A 20,572-nucleotide genomic window follows, 5' to 3' on the forward strand; every position below is an offset into this window, starting at 1 on the left:
ACACACACACACACACACATGAAAACAGGTGCAGGAAGAGAGAGAGGAAAAAAGGACTCAAACACAAACAAGTTGTGGCTAATGCTGATTCTGTTATAGTTTGGATTGGGGACAGATTAGGGAAATATTAGGATGGGATTAACTGGCCAGGTTAAGCTATTTGATCGTCAACTAAATATGGCTTAGAAGCCGCAGACGAGCTGATGTCACATGGAATTAATCCAGCCGCGATTTCTGTATAATTTAGAAACTCTTCGGTAATCCACTGGCGATTTTAACATGCTGCGAGAGGCGATTGCTCCGTGTTTGTGGAATTGATTGATGTCGGTAAAAGGCCGCGCCGACGCTGGACCGGCTTTACGCGCAGGATCCCATCACACGGCTTAAAGAAGAGCCGCCTTTGTTGCCAACATGGAGGCGACATCAGCGTTATCATATCTTGGCAGGGAAATGTGTCCAGTCATGGCTATTATTTTCAAATGAAGTTAGAGTCACGATAGTTCAGATGAACTTTATCATATAGCATCTTATGTAGCACCTGACCAAGGAAACAAGCAATGGTAGCAGAAAAAAATAGTCCCTTTCAACAGGAAGAAACCTTGAGCAGGAAAGGGGACCCTCCTGCAGATGGGAACAAATACATTCATACTAATAAGGCTAAGCTAGGCTAGCATTACCCACATGAATAGTTGCTCAAATTCTGGCTTACAGGGTTCTACAAAAGTTAAACATAAAGTCACAATATCCAGATGATGATTGATTTTATCTCCTGTTTAGTCCCTACTCACAAATGTTCCCATTCCTGTTAAATTTAACAGTTTGGCCACCTAAAAAGAACACATCATAATTAACAACACACCGCAGGTAAGTTAGCATTTTAGCTTTTAGAAATTTGGGAGAGGATAAAGATTTTGAATTTTTCAGTTTCAATTAAAAGTGAATTAATTAAAGAGGATATGCGTCATGTGTGTCAGTGCACTTGTCGTGCATGGGGGGGGGGGGCAGGAGGAACTTGTTACGTGTGCATTTGTCTGTTTTATCCACCTGTGATTATGAGCTAACGCAGGAGGGCCGTTCACGCGCTGTTGTTGTTTTTCTACGTTCACATCTGTGTCAGAGCCCCCTGGACCCCCCACCACCATTCATGCAAACACGCGCACCCACACGTGCACTGTGCTGATACCAGCTCCGAAATCCCCTCAAAGCTTTTGATCCCACCGAAATGTGGAACTCCCCCCTTCTCTCGGCGAGAAGCGGAATTAAAACTTGCCCGCTCCAAACGGCGGTACACGTGAGCAGGAAATTCGCCCCCTCCCGAATTCCTACATCAAGATGTAAAATAAATTTACATATTCAGAACAAGGGGGAGGGAATGTTAGGATCCGGATGTAGGCACCTATACGTACATGCATAGGTGGTGTGTCGCGGGTCCCTGTAAGTCTGTGACAGCTGTCTCCTCTAACACCACCATTCCCATCTTCAAAAGACAGCCGGCAGGGAGTGTGTGTGTGTGTGTGTGTGGGGGGGGGGTGTTGCCAGGAGATCATGCTTTCCCTGATGTTCCCCCAGAGGGATTTCCCACTTCTACCAGTTTCACCTCATGCATGTAGGCACCACAGATGTGCATAAACCATTCCATGGTGAAGATGATGAAAGTGAATGAGAGGCGACCTAAAAATGTCACCGCAAGGAAAGAAAAAAAAGGGGGGGGGGCTGAACAATAGAGGGAAATAGAAGGTAAGTCAGAGAATTCAAAAAACAGCAAAATTTGACTCCAGTACAAGTTCTGCTGCTGTAATTTTTCTTCCTGGTGCGCATGTAAGTGACATACGGTGTGTTCAAGGAGCAGCATGGCAGCGTTTCACTTCACACACACACACGCGCGCGCACACACACACTTCTCTTATAAATTTATAACACTTCTGCAAGAGCCACTTTCTCTTTTGCTGACTTTACACTTAAATGAGAGAGGGGATTATCCTAATGTTTGACGCTGTTGGATCGCAATACCTCCTGTATGTAGCTGCCGATCCGCGTGTTCGTTGAATGAAGACTTCGAGAAGTAAAGTACCAATTTCAAAATGTATTTGACAATAGAACCAATTCCAGACACAAATATTACAGAGCTCCGGGCCAGTTCATAACCCTAGCAACAACAGAGTCAATTGTCAGGGCATGAAGTCTGACAAGCTAACTATCCCTTGGCCCAGTCCTTTATAGTCACACACATGCAAATTCACAATGTCCATGCAATCCCCCGCTGAGATGTCCCCGTCCTCTTCCTCCAGTCCCTTTGGTGTTGGTAGAGTTCTTCTCTTCCATTGTTTTCCCAGGCCAGATCCCATTCTTCATGCAAATGTGATCATCATCAACCCCCCTGATGTCCTGTTTACAATGAGTGTTTGACACCCCCTGCCTGACTGGCTCCTGAGATAACAGTAGATCAAACAACAATCCTGCAAATGTCTCTGTTCTTAATTACATTTAGTCTCCCTTGCCTAACTTCTAAGGGAAGACAGGAACATATGGTGAAACACATAACAACAAGATAAAGACAATTCTCAACAATCCCCCTTTTGGCCTAGCCTAAGCTAGGCCAATACAACAATTCATTGACAACTCCTCTTGATGTAATGAAGAATAATAGACGTTTAATCATGGTGCCATCGTCTTTAGATGTTCCTCGATCCGTCCAAGCGTTCTCTGTGAATTATCTGCTGGGGTACATTGATTCCAGTAATACCAGTGTTAGGGTTAATGTGTTAGGGTGTTAGTATGTTAGGGTTAGGGTTAACAAGTAATGTTCGCTCTGCAACTTCAAAGTGGCCCGTCCACCTGTGCTCTGACCACTCTGCTTGATGACTCTCAGAAGAACCCACTCAGCTGTGTGTGAAATTCCTGGATCCTTACTGACTGGTTACAGAGGTTGCCTGTTGGGAGAGAACTTAGAGATTCGTTTTTAGTTGAACAAAATAAAATCTACATTTCATAAAAGTACCGGGCTGGCCTATGGTTTGTAAATCTCTATTCTTAAAATGAGTTCCATTGTCAAATCTAATTTATTTGGGGAAACCATGTGTCAGATTAATCAAAAATTTAATAACACTTTTTGGCTCTTCTATTTTCACGGGAACCGCCTCTGGCCAGCCAGTGTATGCATCCACTGCGACCAAGAGGTATCGGAACCCATTGACCCTATCTAACATATCAGTGCAATCTATAATTTTCTTGCCCTGCCATGGGGCAACTGGAAACTTCGAATTGTGGTCGAATTGTTAATTTTACCTTAAAGTGTGTACATATTGAGCATTCTCTGCATCATTCGTGGTTCCCGCAGTGTGTCAGGCCGTGGGCCTCTTCCAGAGCGGCATCTAACAGACCGGGCGGGAGAACAGGTCTGCCGTCTGGGACCCGCCAAATTCCTTCAACTTTCACAGCCCCCCTTTTCCTTCCAATCAGTTTTTTCATGTGGAGAAGCTTCTTCTTGATCACAACCAAGTCTTTCCCTGTCGTATCTTGTAAGCATTTCATGAACCGTTTTCTCTACCAACAACAAACTGTCACTTGGTTTATAACCTGCTGCCTTCGTTGCTGCCTGATCTGCCGCCTCATTACTTTTTCCCTCTAAAGAGTTCTCCTTGCTGTGACCTTTGCACTTTACAACTGCGACCTCCGCTGGCTCCATGAGTGCCTGTGTCAGTTGCCTCATCTCTACTTCATGTTTTATAGGTGAGCCTGATGCTGTGTTAAACCCTGCCATATTTATCCCTTCATGTGTGTGTGTTATGTGTGGTGCAGTTAAAATCTTGTCCATCCTGGTCTGTCTAAGTGAGGTCATGGTGAATGCTGCTGAGCTGACCAGTGATACCACGCTATGTGTTGTAAGTACCGTCAGAGCGTGACCCATCACTAAATGTGCTGTTTTTTATAAAAAAAATTGCTACCCCTGCCACATGCCTTACACATGGTGGCTGCCTGTTTTCAATGGGGTCCAGTATTATACTTGCATCCATTAATACTTTCCTGTCACCCCCTTTTTTCTGAAAGAGAACACCGTTTGCTGTATGTTCTCCTTCAGAAACATCCAAAAAGAAAGTATCTTTATAATCTGGAACTGCCAAATGTGCCGCTGTGGTGAATGCCTGTTTAAGGGCAATGAACGCTTTCTCTCCCTCAGTTGTCCATGTTACCCGGGCTGCCAAATCACGCATTCCCTGTTCATTCACCATTGTACGTAGGGGCGTAGACTTTTCTGAAAATGCAGGAATAAAATGTCTATTATAGCTTGCGAGACCCAGAAATGACAACATTTCCTTTACAGTCTCTCATACCACTCATTCTGTTCAGCAGTAAGGTCAACCTGTGCAGCCACACCTTCAGGCCCAACACACAAACACGGTGATGTAATCATCCAGAAATTTCCCTGTAACTTTTCTCGAAGCAAAATCTTGTTGCGGACATAACTGATCTGGCTGCACCTGCCGAGAAAACTGCTGAACCATCTGTTTCTCTTCCTTTCGTTTATCATTAAGCTTTTTCCGTGCCTCATCTAACTGCATTTTTAGGAGCTGTTCCTGCGCTGTCACCACCTCCTCTTTCTTTCCCTGTTGTTTAGCTTTAGATGTGTTGATGTGGTGTGAAAGATGTCTCTCCCAGACATCCGCCGTACTGCCTGGAAGGTCAGGATTTCCTTCCATGGCTTCTTTCACTAATTGTGGAAGTCCTAAAATTATTGCCTGACGGAATAAAGTAATGTGTAGATTATCTGAGCCAGGATGGCACCTTGTGGCACACATCCATTCCTCTTTAATCTCCTAATGCCAGCTGCCTGCTCTGTGTTAAACTAAAAAGGCTAAACATCCACTTGCCGCCTCCCTCTGCGGGTGGGGGCATCTTATCCACTAAACAATTGATATCTGTAATAGCAAATGGAACATATACTGGTTCCTGTCCTCCTCTTTTCTATATCAGAGGGGGCTGGAACTGTGGCATTCCTGAAACGGGCCCCTTACTCCGCGTGTGTATTTGTATTTGACCCGCCTCCTCATTATTTATGGCCCCTGTCAACGGTTCACCTCTATACTCACACTCACTCTCTTCCCATAATTCTAATTCACAATCTCCCATACTTGAACCCTGATCCTTTTCATATAATTCTGTCTGAGGATGCACATGCTCCTGATGCTCCAATTCCCCAATAAATGTAACCGGAATTTTGTATGTATCTGTCTTATTCTCACTCTCCTCTTTATCACTGCCATAAATCAATCTTGCCTTCTCCTCCCTGCAGTCAGCCCTGGCAAAACCTCCTGAGGGATCAGCTCTTTTCACTTGTTTTATATGATTGCTAAGTGTTTTAAAGATATTTAATGTAGATTTTTGACTATCCTGTTTTTTAAATGTAGTTTGTTGGGAGAGTTTAGAGCGAACCACCTGAGCTTCCTCTCTAAATTCATTTTTTCCTAACTTATCTCCATCTCTTCCTGTCCCTGTTTAATCCTGCTGACCTGTCTCCAAAGTTCACACACTGTCTCACGTAACTCCTGCAGTTCTTCATCTCTGTCCACACCTAACTGACCACTGTTATTAGTCAAAACTGGCAATTGATATGGGGGTGGGGAAATAGTAGTAGGTAATGATGGGTAAAGAGTGGTGTTAAGTGTCAATGTCTGATTTAAATCTTCTAATGGAGGCTTCTCTACATTGGGCACTCGTGTGACCCCCCCAGATCTGCAATAGTGCACCGCTGCACATGCCACAGCCACAACATGTATCCTTCGACGCCTATCTTCTAACTGCTTACCCTGTTTTTGCCATGATTTTCCCTGCTATAAACCCTAATTTTGGATTATCAAGATGCTCTTGTAATATAGTATGAATTTCTGACTCCCACTTACACAATGCTTCAGTTAAGTTAACCTTCACCTCTGGAGAAGGAAGAATCTTTTGCTTCTGAGCATCCTTCCACAACTTTTTTATTGCATCCAATTCTCTTTCCCTGACTTCTTTCATGTCACTCACCACCTGATCAAGAGTCCACTTCCACTGTTCTTCCACAGACTGAGGATAGGGAGAACATTCTCCCTGATCCCAACACGCTTTTCCACAATCCAGTTCCATCTTTAACTATGCTCCCAAGTGAGATTGAATGTGAATGACTCCAACGGTCAACTCAATGCCTCAGTGAAACAAGCTTCTAGATCAAACGTCTTTGATCCGGTTCCACTCTGGGGGTTAATTCCCAAGGACAAAGAGCCTTTTAATTCACGTTCACTCTGGCACTTTTCCACCCCACACAAAAACACAAATCTCGGGCGTCGGGAGTGTCCGTCCCGTCAACTGCGCTCCGAGTCCCAACCCAAATCTTTATGATATACAGTGCACTGCATACAGCAATACAGCACTGTACTAGTTCCGGTTTACTCTAACCGTTACAGCACTGTACTAGTTACGGTTTACTCTAACCGTCTATTCCCTGTTTTTCAACAGTACTTCCCTGTGTATTTCAACAGTACTTCCCTGTATATTTCAACAGTACTTCCCTGTATATTTCAACAGTACTTCCCTGTATATTTCAACAGTACTTCCCTGTATATTTCAACAGTACTTCCTGCAGTCAATATTTTTATATTTGTATCTGGAATTTATAACTAGGACACTTCAATTGACAGTGACGACAAATTTTTGGAAATAGCCAATCTGCAGAGCTTGATTAAACAGGTGTCTGCTTACCTTTTTATTAGGGATCCCTTGTCGTCAGTTGTCCTCCGAAGTGACCGTTGTTGAATTCTTTGCCTCAGATGACTTCTCTCTTCATCACGTCGGGGTCACCAAATTGTTGGATCGCAATACCTCCTGTATGTAGCTGCCGATCCGCGTGTTCGTTGAATGAAGACTTCGAGAAGTAAAGTACCAATTTCAAAATGTATTTGACAATAGAACCAATTCCAGACACAAATATTACAGAGCTCCGGGCCAGTTCATAACCCTAGCAACAACAGAGTCAATTGTCAGGGCATGAAGTCTGACAAGCTAACTATCCCTTGGCCCAGTCCTTTATAGTCACACACATGCAAATTCACAATGTCCATGCAATCCCCCGCTGAGATGTCCCCGTCCTCTTCCTCCAGTCCCTTTGGTGTTGGTAGAGTTCTTCTCTTCCATTGTTTTCCCAGGCCAGATCCCATTCTTCATGCAAATGTGATCATCATCAACCCCCCTGATGTCCTGTTTACAATGAGTGTTTGACACCCCCTGCCTGACTGGCTCCTGAGATAACAGTAGATCAAACAACAATCCTGCAAATGTCTCTGTTCTTAATTACATTTAGTCTCCCTTGCCTAACTTCTAAGGGAAGACAGGAACATATGGTGAAACACATAACAACAAGATAAAGACAATTCTCAACAACGCTCAGGGCACAAGTGCAGCGTGAACACGCTCCGATTCGGCAGGACGGGACGGGCGGAGGTGGGGGGGTGTATTCACTGTGTTACCGTGGTGACAGACAGCCAATGAAAATGCAGCTGGGGCCCAAATGGGTGCGGAGGCAGGTGCAGGGGGGTATTTGGGGGGTATTTGGGGGAGCTCTTTTATGGTTTGTGCAAAAAAAAAAAAAAATTGGATGTGGCGGGCAACACATCCCAGAAACACAACAGAGTTCTGACACACACCCATCCCAGCTCCTCCTTATCTCCTCCTCACCTCCCTTCTTTCCATACCACGTCTGTCTGTCTGTCTCCCCCTCTCCCCATTTCTTTCTCTGCCTCTCCTGGGCAGAGAGATGGAGCAGAAAGTGGCGTGTAATTACATCCTAATCTTTGGCTGGTATCTGCTGCGCTACGGGCGCTGTTGGTACAGAGAGCTGTCAGACGCACGCGCGCGCACACACACACACACACACACACACATGCACTTACACACACACACACCTCCACATAGATTTTGCCCAGAAGTCTCCACAAACCCCCCAAATTCAGTGGATGTGTGTAAGAGAGGACTTTTTGTACTGTACATGTTATGTGACAGCACTTTTAAGATGGACCAGCTCTGGCATCACCCCCACCCCCCCACCCCCCACTAGGACTGATAAAGTCTGTGAATATGAGGCTCAAGCTGCCTCTTATCGGTCCCAAGTTTCAACTTGAAATTTCAGAGCCTAAAGAGGTCGCGCAGTGTGGATTTACTCCATAAATCCCCTCCCACAAAGGAGCAAATGTGCGCAGCTTTTCATTTGTTCCCCAGGTTTCTAGAAGACCCCCCCCCTTCCCCCCACCGAAACACGGCCCACACCCCGAAGACGTATGGATCTATAAGAGACCCTGCATTATAGATGCAAAGCAAATTCAAACACAGACGCGGCGCCACAAACACACACATGCAAACAGTGAAGTGTGGTTAAAGTTGAGGAAAGTTGCTAGAAGTAGGCCAGGGCTTGCTGGGGCCGGAGAGCGTAAACAAGTCCTGATCAGTTTGGTTTCCTTCCAGGGGAAGGACTCTGAATTAAACATAACATGGACTTGGTGTGTTTATGCAGAGGCCAGGCAGCGACCTGAGGCTATGTTCAATCAATCTGGCTTCAAATTAAATCAAAGGATGGCTCCTGAGTACTGCTAGTTATACTGCCAGGTAAAGCACCACGGGGATTTCTTATCTGGAAATACAGCAAGTTGTCAACATGTGTAAGTTAGTAATTAGCATGCTGATGTTGCCCTGGCACTGTAATAAACAGGCTGAAGGAACATCGGTAGGCTTCGGCTCAAATATACACACATTGTTTGATATTTGACTTGTGCCGTAAATGTGCAGCGCGCAATTACTGATTCATTAACACGTCCAGGACCGGAGATACCAGCAGGTAATTAAGGCTGCTCGGCTTGGTTTAACTAATAGATTTCAACACAGGATATTCCATCACCTTCTGGCTTTTGTCAAGATCCCAACTTCAAAATAATCAAAGCCGCTTTATCGCCTCTACTGAATTAAGGGAGATCTACAAAGACACAGTTATCCCACATAGGCTCCAATGACCTAATAAAAAGGTGCCATTTTTAAATTGGAACCGACGGACTTATAATTAGGGCAAAACCCGTTCTTGACAACATCGTAACAAGCTGCGAGGTGAACTGTTTCTAGCTGCTGCTAATTATCATTAATTCCGAGTGTTTAACAAAACTCTGCTCTCTAACCAAATTGCCCAAGTTTAACCAATCACAGTTTTCACTCGCAGAATGCTAATATTAGCATTAGGCTGCGTGAAAATGGGGAATCAAGAGCGCTAATTCTCCAGCCAGTCACCACTTGGATTGAAAGAGTGGAAAACATTTTAAAAAATAAGGTGGAGACTGTTTGAAAGGACTCAGACAGAAAAATAATCCACATGTGCTTGTTTCAAACGTCTCCCCAATCAGCTATGGAAACCGTGACATGAGCAAGGCACTGGGGTCGACTGCCAGGTCAATATTTCACTCTTTCCGCCCCGGGTAGGCGGAGATTTTACATCCATTTAGAGCAAACAAGGTGTACAGGCAGCGTGTTCCCTCTCCCGGCTGTAAGATTCCTGAGGTCGATGCGGAGTCACGTGGGGTGGACAGCGAAGCTCAGGACGAAGGCGCCCCTCGAGCCGACCTTGGCTCCGTCTCGGCTGCTGGTTCCGTTTCTCCCGGCTCTGCCCTGCCCCGAGCCTGGGTCTGCCTGTCTGAAATGGCAATGAGCCCAGCTATCTTTGAGCTCTGCTTGAATGCGCGCTCCGCAGACCTACAGACCCCTGCACGGATTCGTACGGATGTGGACGTTATCAAAAGAGCCGGATACTTCGGATGGGATGAAAGTGCTTTTATCCACTGAAGGGGTAAAGAAGTCTCAGCTGCATTAGTGAGCGGGAGAAGACTCGAGTGCGTTTTAACTAGGGCTGCTCCACTAGAAGCAGGGCCAAGTGTTGATTAAACACACCAGAAATACAGCGGGAAGAGGAGACAGAAGAGACAGGGCTTCAAATTTAACACACAACGTTCCTACGCTTCACGCAAGGACTTCAGAGCAGCAGAATACGTCTCCATCGGCACCGCGGACGCTGCTTCTGTGTCAAGGAAGAACAAATTGCACATTTTTTAATACTTCGGGTCATGAAAAGTCTTTGTCAAACCAACAAAGATGAGCCAGAGCACAGTGAGGAACAATGAGCACGGCTTGTTATTCACCAGCAACTTTGACCCTGCAAGGACGCCGTATTTCCTTCACAGCGCTTTTATATTTAAAAAAAATACATCAATTTTTCAAAGAAAGAAGAAGAAAGGGAGGGTGCAGAGAGGCAGAGAAGGCTCCGACCTTTAGAGTTGATTTTTTTCCCAATGTACTGTACTTACTTTGCAACTGTTGAATCCCGGAATTTCACCTTCTGCTCGAGTATTTCCGACAATGCCCGCCTCTGTTGCGTCGATCGGCCGCGCTCCGATAAAACGCGCCCTGCGAGAGCGTCAGCGCTGACGGCGAGAGGCGCATTCCCACAGACGGCAGCACATTCCACACGAGTCACACGGGGTCAGCGTGTGCCGCGCTGTAATGTGGGTTTCTGTGTGGCCTTGTGGTGGTTGGGAAAACTCGCCGTCGCCGGGCGCACGTTCACGTCAGCGGCGCTGGCTGCTTTGACGGCTTCATTGATGGCCTGTTTGCGTCTCATTTCTGCCTCTTTTGTCTGATGTGTCTTTGAACCACACGCGCAGCGAGGTACAAAATCATCCGACGTAAATGGGAAACAAATGCGAGGACGCCTGGAATGCTGTTCCTCTGATCAGACGACGAGGTGACTTTCATTTTTCGCCACGTTGAGCCTGAAAAGAGGGTTTTTAAAGATGAAGGTGGAAACCTCCCTGGTGTAGTTACAAGATGCTGAAATTATGTTGGGAGGGCTTTTTCGCATCTTTTTGAAGGCGTTTATTCTGAATGTGCTCGAACTCATAAATAATGAAACCTCAAACCTCACAGCGTAGCTATTACAGACATATTCAGAATAAAGAGCTCCCACGTCAAAGGTTGGTCAAAAGAGATGCGACACAGGTGTACACCACCTTCTGGTCACCTGTCCATGTCCACGTCGGTATATATCTGGGAATTCCTGGAATGCTGCTCCCAAATGTTTGTGCCACAGACGTTGCGGCTAAGCTAAGCTAACAGGAGGAGCGGCACTGTGCGATGTGTCGAAAAGGAGAACGTATTGTTAGAACTTTTCCTCCATGACAGCCTGTGCGATTTCCTCCTAGGACGCGCAAACAAGCGCTGGTCAAATCCTTACACACAACCCGGGATTCGGCTTGACCTCCACGCAGACGCTCCTTCAATCCCGGCAACAGATTGAAGAGCGAGCAAAAACAAACCCAAGTCAAATAAGACACACAACTCGCTTCGACCACTTCTGTACAAACAAGCTGAGGTAATTGCGTCTGCGTGCTGTGTGCATGTCACGGCCTGACAGGCAGAGGGGGCGTGCAGCATCCAAAGCTGCCCTCGCCATCTGGCCTTGGCAAAATGAACAGTGTTGCTCTGCAGTCTCTCTCTCTACCTTGTTTGCTCGCTCGGGGATTTGATACTCATCCATCCAGGGAGATTACTCATTTCCATATTCCAATGTTATTCCCCGGGTTGTTTTGCTTTCTAAAAACGGTGTTTGTGTGCCAACATATTCATGCTATGGGTGGGTGGGTGGGTGGGTATGTAGCCAAGCAGGAAAAGAGAGAGAGTAAGGATTGGGGGGATAAAATAGAGAAGACAGGAAATAGCAGGGGAGATAAAACACCTTTCAAATCTGGGTAAAGTGCCAAAACCAGCACGGCGGAGGTGAAAAAGTAGGGAGCCTGCGAGTCACGGTAGTATAATGAGTGCAAAGGTGAGTAAATGTAAGCGAGCGTACAGGATCGCCGATACCCCCGGGGGGCCTTTGGGGGGAGGCGTCGGGAGACGGTGTGTGTTCGTTTGTGCGCACTGTGCTTCAGGGTTTGAGGTTAGAATGAAAGTTCACCAGTTCAGGGACTTCCGACGCTCCGGAACAAACACGGAAACACACATTTGTATTCCCGCACCTGCGAGGACGCACCAGCCGACCGCTTTGAGTCCGAATAAAACGGTGCTGAGGCAGGGCCGTCCAGGAAGCCCAGCGCAGGACAGCACTGGCCACAGACTTTTTTTTTTTTTTTTAAACGAAAACAACATAAAACAAAGAGAAAACCCCAAATCACTTGGCAGGAGAGGAAACCCGCAGCGCTGTAAGAAGCTTTAGCAGAAGAGATCACACATTCATGTACATGCATCAACATCACCCCCCCCCCCCACACACACACACACACACATACACATCCCTCTTATTTCCTACTTGTTTGTTCCTTCTGTCAAATTCACTGAAACTGATGACAGGATTAAAGAGTGCAAAGTGAGGCCAAATGAGCTTTCGGTCAATCTCACTGGATGGATTCCTTCTGATGATCTGAGGCCGAACATCCCCTTCTGGTGAGCCGGGGGCCACTCGTGGCAACAAAGCCGCACAAGTCGTGAAAAATAAAAAACAACGAACTCTGCTCTGCATCCTCCCGTGAAAGCCGGAGTTGGTGTTGAGCCACAAACCCCCCCAGGTGCTAAATAATTCAGGGAGGACAACAAGACTCGCCCCATCTCAGGTCTTAACCCCCCCACTGTGCTTCCTCCCTCTCTCTCTCTCTCTCTCTCTCTCTCACAGACACACACACACACATCCAAGGACACACAACGCTACTAAATATTCCATTGTGCGAAATTGCATGTTTTCCTTTATTGAAAAGAAAATGTGCGCTCGTTACTGGAAAGCAAAATGATGGGGGGGGGTGGTTGAAACCCAGACTGGGAGGCATTAAGGGAGAAGACGCTGTAATTACGCACGCATTTCAAACACAGCGCAAGCGGCAGGAGTAAAGCCCGGCTGTTTGTTTTTTGACACCTTTTAGAGATGAATATTTCATACCGACCGATGGTGGCCATATTTTATTCAGTCCTAAAGTGATTTTTCATGTTTTGGGACACTTTTAAGGAATCTGCCCCTGCCGATTGATCAATAACGATCGCTGTTGGAGCCCTCTGACCGCGGGACATTCGGACAAAGAAAGAAACAAGCATTCGTAGCACGCAGGATTGATGAGACTGGCCAGGGTGTTATATTTACAAGATAATATTTACAAGATACAGGAATCCATTGAGTTAAATGATCACTTATCACATCCACTTCTTTGATGGACTGAGATGTAAGAGAGAGTGGTCACAGTCAGGATAAACTTGTGAATACAATGGGCAATTGGGTAGGATAGCAGCAGCACTGAAGGACCCCTCAGACCCCTTGATGGGTTTATTTCCAATGGGACGAGGGGCCAACATTTAATTAACTGGCTGAAAACATGCAACTATTACAGGATGCAGCTATTTATGCTCAATATGTGATGACTACCCAGTCATCTGGAATCTTACAGTTACAATACTTGGGAGCTGAATAGCTGAGTGTCATTCCGCGCGTGACCACTAGGGGCGCCGGTGTAAGAAGCTGAGGATATGGAAGCCTACCAAGTCTAATGCTGTCTGCTGAGTCTTAAATCAGCCAAGCCGACCCTGTTTCAGTCATTACATCATGTCTGTAGCTGCAGCACATTCTGTTCAATTCCCAGGGAACAAGGCGCCAAACTGCCACCGCTTTCTGCACGCAGGTGGCCGGTCCATGGCGCCTCACTTGGGCCGCTGCACGTCTCTCGCTCGCGCACAGTTTGACACCCAGGCTGCGATATCTGAGCCGGCACCAGATGACCAACTGTTTAGCTGCTTCTGGCCGGCCAGCCTGTGGTTCAGAGATCACAACACGACATCCATACATCAACATGACTCGTCAGTCAGCATCCGTGCACGCCGACTCAATCAAACACAGGCAATACAAGCGTACGTGCACGCACGCTTACAGGGAAATGTCGGAATAAAAGTGGAAAAGCTGTTGAAAGGTTGAGGCCAACGAGTTTTCCTGCTCTCTCATCTCATCTTTTATGTCCTATTTTCCTCGTAATGTCGGCGCTGAAGGAGCGAGGTTTTTTTCTTTCACGTTAGTTTACGACTGAACTTTTCTCAAACTACTTTTCGATGGTTTCACGCAAATTCAAAAGCAGTTCCTGTGAAAATTTGGTGAAATTTGCTTTGAGGGAATGCAAACTTATCATTGTGAGGACGATGTCTTTGATCCGCATAAAGAGAACGTTCTGGGAGGGAAAGAAACGCCGCGCGTGCCCAAACTCTTGCTGGGTTTTGGAGACCGGCTGCCGAATAATTTCTACTCTGCAAACTCTGAGCGGCTCCGGTGTTAAGCTTGAGCAAAATGTTTGCGGTATCTAAAACGAGCGGAGGCAGATAAGGAATTAAAGCAAGCCAGCGTGCAGCCGGAGGAGCAGCGGCGTGGGTGAATTGGAGCCGGCTGTATTCTCGGCGTAGCCTCGTCTTTGTCCCCAAAGCTCTGTCTAAATATTGAAGGAGACCTCAGTGATAAGAGACAGCTATCCAGAGGATTCAACCCCATCTGCATATTCATCGCAATTAATTAGGATTCCTCTCTCTCCCATCCCTTTTTTCCTATCTTTGAGGCTTTATTTCTCGAGAGGCAACCATAAGACAATACCGGGGCGGTGATCAGAATCAGTTATTGGGGAAGATGCCGGCAGATGCGCGCCAATGGGCCTCTCTTCCGCATTTCAGACTTGAGAAGTTGTCTGCATCAGATACGGGGCCGAGCCGGGCGGCATTCATTGTTCCGTTGATGCAAAACTTTCACTGCTTTCTGTCAATTTCGCTTTGTCCCACTTTTGTCTGGGCCGTCGTCGACGCCGGAGAAAGGGCCCATTGTCTGGCGCGGCTCGCCTCAGGCGTCTCCTCGCAAGGCTACCTCTTTCTGCTGCTGAAAGGGGCGAAGGGAAAGGAAGCAGAGCGGCGCACAGGGGAGGCCTTGGATGAACAAAACAATGCAAATTGATTTTTCAAAAAAACGCCCCTAAACGAGTTAAAGGAATATTTGAAACCGGGTTTTCCGGTTCTGTGAGCTGGTAAACACATTAGGTTCCAGTAAAATCATTACGGGTAATTACGTGCTGTCATCTATCAGGTAATTTTAAGCCTGTAATGTACCGTCGGTCCATCTCGTCCCAGCTTGTCCATCTCTAACGTGGCAGCTTTTAACAACCTCGTCATGTGGACACTGAAGACGATAACGGTCCCCCCCATACTCATACTTCGACCCCTTCAGCCTCACCCAATCAAACATCCCCCAGTAGTTGCTCGTTGGGCTGCTGCAACTGGCCGCTACTTTGATGGGACATCAGCTGTAAACCACCTCCTGCTGTCCACTAGAGTCCAGTGGGGCAGAGGTGAAGCTACTATAATATGATGGAGCAGGAAACTTTGATGTGCATTTACTGCAGCCTTCACCCTAATCAATACACTCTTATGTGCTAATCACACTGACTGAGTTGTAGACGAACCACGGCGACGAAGGAAATATCTGCAAAAACCCAAATGAGCAAAGTCCGTCCTGAACGTGCGGTGCCTCCATAACGAGGTCGCGCGATCAGTTATTACACATTTTTGGAGCAAGGTCGGATCTTTTAAAGGGTCGCCTTCAGGTCAACAAAACCTCCTTAGCCCGCAAATTTGGATCGTTGATCATCTGCACTTTGATCCCCCCCCCCGGGGCGACACCGTTGAGCCCCGAGGGAGCGTGAGACAGACGACAGAAGTTGTCCATTAAGCCGGCAGAACAGTCCTGGTGTGAATATGGCATTTCCATGTTTAGTGCAATTATAAGCCTGTTCACTGGATCACCTCCCACGGAGGGTAAAAATGGAGGAGAGACACGGTCCTGTGGGATGGTGAGAATATAACAGACACACACGCTGCCAAGCTGCCACATCTCCACTGATTCCAAGTGATCCTCATCTGCGCTCTCTTTTTTACAAACTCAGGGGAAAGATCAAACTATTAAAATCAGCATTTTACCGGCGAGGTGAGGCCAGTTGTCAGACTCCATCTGTCTCTCCTTCCGCAGACTCCCACACAGCGATTATGCGTGGATGGGCGGCGGGGTGAACATAATAAACATTTTCGTTGTCAGCGCCGATGCAAGAAAGTTGCGGACGCTGACACGCAACATCCGACTAATAGGCCATGGCCGTGGGGGGTCTGGGGGTGTGGGGGTCAAAGGTCTGTCTGATGACAACTTTGAACCACAGGCCAAGAAAAATAAGCTCTCCGTTGCTGCTAATCTCATCTAATGATGTCGCCGTGGGCTGACGTGCCTTATGCCAACTTTTTTTTGTCATGACTATGCTCCGTTTTCCTTACTTCTACTCGTCTTTGTGACAGAATGAATGCTTCGTGCCACTAAATTTGCATCAACATCACCCCCCCCCCCCCCCCCCCACACACACACACACATGGGTTTACAGCCATTATGTTTCTCATATGAGAAGTATGACTTTAGATTCCACAGAAATACAACAGCATTAATGTAGATTTTCTGTCTGGAGTTTAAATTGATCTGGAATTAGTGTGCACGCCGAGATTAAAATCAGAGGATGGAGGAAGAACTTTAGAACTACCTATCTATGCCATCATTTTAGATTAGTTTCCATGCTTTGCTTTGATGTAATTATCTTTTTAATTAGCCTATCTTTGACCTTGCTTTCATGGCTGTTTCCTCACTTTTATGTTGGTTCATCAAGGTTATATTCACAATAGCTCCGCTCCACTAAATGTGCTGTGTAATCACAGACTGATGTTTGACCAAGGGGAGTTTTCTTAAATGCACCATGCCATAAATTTTCATTTTCTTTACTCAAGGGAAAAATACAGACTACTTGGTGTAAAAAAAAATATCCATATATCACTAGATAACTTACTCTGAAAAGCCAATAGCAGGCTTTTATGTCAGATTTTTCACAGGGCAGTGTTGCGTTCCAGTGCTGCTGTCTCACTCTGCTCACGCTTCAAAAACTGCGCTACTACCAGTTGGCCACCAGATGTCACTAAAATGCGAAAGGCTTTGTTGTTGAGGCCTCAACATATTGACAAAAGCACAAACAGAAGCAACGTTCTAAATCTCCATAACGGGGGAGCATCATATGATTAGCAGCCATCTGTGGAGTGGATACCCACCTGATTTTAAAACACAGGGAATTGGGAGACAGCGTGGGGGTCTGACAGGTATGGTGGGGCGCAGCTGTGGATTTAAATGTTTCCGCTTTTCTTGAAAGTCTAAAGTGGAGAGTTTTGCCTCCACTGAAGCTCATGGAGGGAGAAGGGAGTACTCAGGATGGCAGCTATAGCAGAGAGGTGGACGAGCTTAATGTAGCATAAATGGAAATAATTATAATGATTTGGGACTGAAATAAAAGAGTAGAGCGGAGGATGACACGTGACCTTTGACCTGTGCTACCCGTGCAGCCGTCCGTACGATGTGACTGCACATGTTGAGGCCGGGCCACAGCGCTTGGTGTGAAGCACCAAAACGTCCCGACGGTCACACACGGTGTTTCACCCTGACATGATGGAACCTGAAAACACGTGTTAGCGTGCAGAACCTGAGGGCAGAAGTAAAACCAAAACAACACTTGAACGACTCCAGATATTTTCTTCAACTTATGCTGACAGATCTGTTTTGACGGAAATAATTGCTTTTCTGCAAATGCAAATGAATTAGGCGCCGTGGTTACGTGTCATAAACCTTGCAGCTGTGGTTTTAATGGCTCGCTTGTGTCCATTTCCATGTTTTCAGTCGATGAAATGAGCTTCCAGACAGGCCGAAAGATCCTTTTTTGTGTTTCCCAGCCTGGCACGTTTGGATGGATGACAATAAAGTTGGAGTTTGTTTGTGTGCTTTTTGGCAGGAAACACGAATTTGTTACTGTCAAAACTCAAAGGTCAGTGCAAGAGCACGTTATCAACTCAGGCAAGATTAGCTGGCGTGGAGAGCATCTCCTGCGAGTCAGGGCTGGGTTCACATGTTTTCAGATGTTCAAATTCCACAAAAGTGGGTTTTACTTTTCAGAATATTCCAGATTTGAAACCCTAAATAATGAAATATCCTAGTGTACCACATTAAACTGTTTAAATACTCGCAACTCCCTCACAATTAATCTTTATTAAATCCCCCCTAAACACTCAGTCATAGAGATTTAAACAATCAGGGCAATGAAATGTTTCGCTGTAGCTGTTTCAAATACATAAAAAATAGAAATGAGGCTTTTACTTAAAGGCTGGGTGTGTAAACCATCATATATTGTACAAATATAGACCTTGTAATGCAGGGTAAATAAGATAATGATACGGAGGGATGCCAGACTGTTGTGCCACCATGTTTCCATGGCAACAAAGGACAGAGAGACTGACTCGAGCAAAAACTTTAAAATTTATTTATATTAATTTATTGATTTTTTTTTCTTTTTACAACAAAAAACCCCTCAACTTTACAAGTTCAATACAAGCTTCTAAACGCATCCCTCACGATAATCCACTGGCCTGGAACGTCATGGAAAGTTTGGATGGATTTTTAACCATGTTTTTTATTTATTTTTTTAATAAAAGGCCAAATGACAACATGGAGATGAGATTGACAAGCATGTCCCAAAAGGACAAACCAGAACTCCAGACCTCAACCAGTGAGATGGTGGCTTGTTGTTCTTTCCACTCCTGATGCCATATAACATTTAAAGGGCTCTGGCTTCCCAGTGTGTTTCCAGTAAAGGAACTGATGGTACCAGCCGCTCTCCAGTTCACACACACAGTGTCAAACCACAAGGCACTCGTGTTGCCAGGAAGAGGTCGAATTAATGGCTGACTGTGCAGCTCTCGGGCAGATGCTCAAACACACAAATATAGACTGCCGTGCGCACGCCCGCGCGCGCGAGCACGCACACACGCACACACACAAAATCATTTCCATTCCACTTCCCCTCCTTCTCCGCCCTTCTGCTCACTGCCACCCTCTGTTTTTTCTCCTCATCCTTCCTTTCATTTGCATAACATACTCACTCCTTCTGAAGCTTAAGATACACACATATACACACACACACACACACGACAGATGGCACCACTGGCTTCAGACGCACTGCAGAGTGAGGCAGAGGAGAACGAAGGGAAGGAAAGGAAAGAGAAACGTTCTGGTAAAATAAACACATACTCACACACATGCAATAATACCATAATTACCCCGGGCACTGGCCTTGGCACTAACCTGGGAAAAACCCTGATGTGCCAGCACACTGCACCCGGTGACCTCCCAGAAAGCAGCAGGGGAGGAACCCACTGTCACACGTGCGCGTTCACAGATGCGCGGGCGTAATTATGCAAAGACATGCAGCCGTACACACAAGTCAGGGGAGGAGGAAGAAACCCTCGTGCACACAGACACAAATCAACTCATCTGCTCTTTCTTAATTAATTTCCTTCCCTCTTGTCGCTCTTTAATGTTGTTTTTGGCTGTTTGTTGAGGGTTTGATGGGGCGGTGATGGTGGTTCCAGCCCATCTATACTGTCAGAGCAAGTCATCCTTGTAAAGCTCTGGGCCTGATTATCCCGCCATGACTCATCCGGAGAGAGAGACAGAGGAAGAGAGCGAGCGAGCGGGCGAGCGCGCGGGGTGAACCCAGTGCACAAGAACCCAACAACCAGGCCACTGTTACATAGCTATAAACAGAGAGGGGAAGAAATGGGCCTTGAAAACGCATCAAACGGTGAAATTCCAGGTTCGGGTGTGTTGCGAGGTCAACTGGAATGAGGACGAATCCGACACAAGTTTTGTTTTTGCTTTTTTGATGGTGACAACAAACAGATACACAAACAGAGCCACTTCTTCCCCGGCCTTGTTTACCGTGGACCCCTCTAGGATGTCAAACGCTGGCGTTCCCCGGCGCGCTTCTCTCCGAGTACATGTCAGGTCGTATAATTAGCCCACTAATGTAGATGCTGATGGGCGAGAGAGAGAGAGAGAGAGAGAGAGAGAATAACAAAAACAACAGGCTGCCGCGGCGAGCAGGCTTTGTTGACACCGCGAGAGTCGCGTTTGTCGGGACAACGTTGCAGAACATCTCACCGAGCTGCACGAAGGGGGGGGGGGGGGTGACATTTAAGAGTGGCCAGACGGGGGGTCGTGAGAGGAAAGAAAAGTCCCATTTTCCCAAAAGTCAATTGATTTGAGGAAGTTGCGACGCTCTTTTAGGATAAATCGGGATGCTGGAACACCTCGTGGTCGTATCGAGAGTTCATAGAAAGAGTGGGTTTTTGTGGGTTTGGGTTTTCCCACTAACGCCCAAAAAGCATATAGTTCTTCATAAACGTATGTAAACACCCACCAGATTTCCGCTCTGCAAGCTCGGAGCCTCGCCAAAGTTCGGTGCTCTTTTTTTCATCTTTCATCATTTCGAGGTTAAATGCGATTCCAGAGCCCCGCCGCTCTGGCCCGTTTGTTGGTCGCCCAACTTTGTCCAGTGTTTACTGAACACTTTGGATTAGCTCTTCTAACTTATGGATGTGAACA

The 20,572-nt window shown here is 46.4% G+C and overlaps 1 long non-coding RNA gene across 1 annotated transcript in view; it reads left to right on the forward strand.

The window, feature by feature from the left end:
- Positions 1-20,572, forward strand: part of LOC115251859 (uncharacterized) — a 34,336-nt gene that overhangs the window by 10,383 nt on the left and 3,381 nt on the right. The window lies entirely within an intron of this gene.

The sequence above is a fragment of the Takifugu rubripes genome, chromosome 12, assembly GCF_901000725.2.
Source record: "Takifugu rubripes chromosome 12, fTakRub1.2, whole genome shotgun sequence".
In the NCBI taxonomy this organism is placed as follows: domain Eukaryota; kingdom Metazoa; phylum Chordata; class Actinopteri; order Tetraodontiformes; family Tetraodontidae; genus Takifugu; species Takifugu rubripes.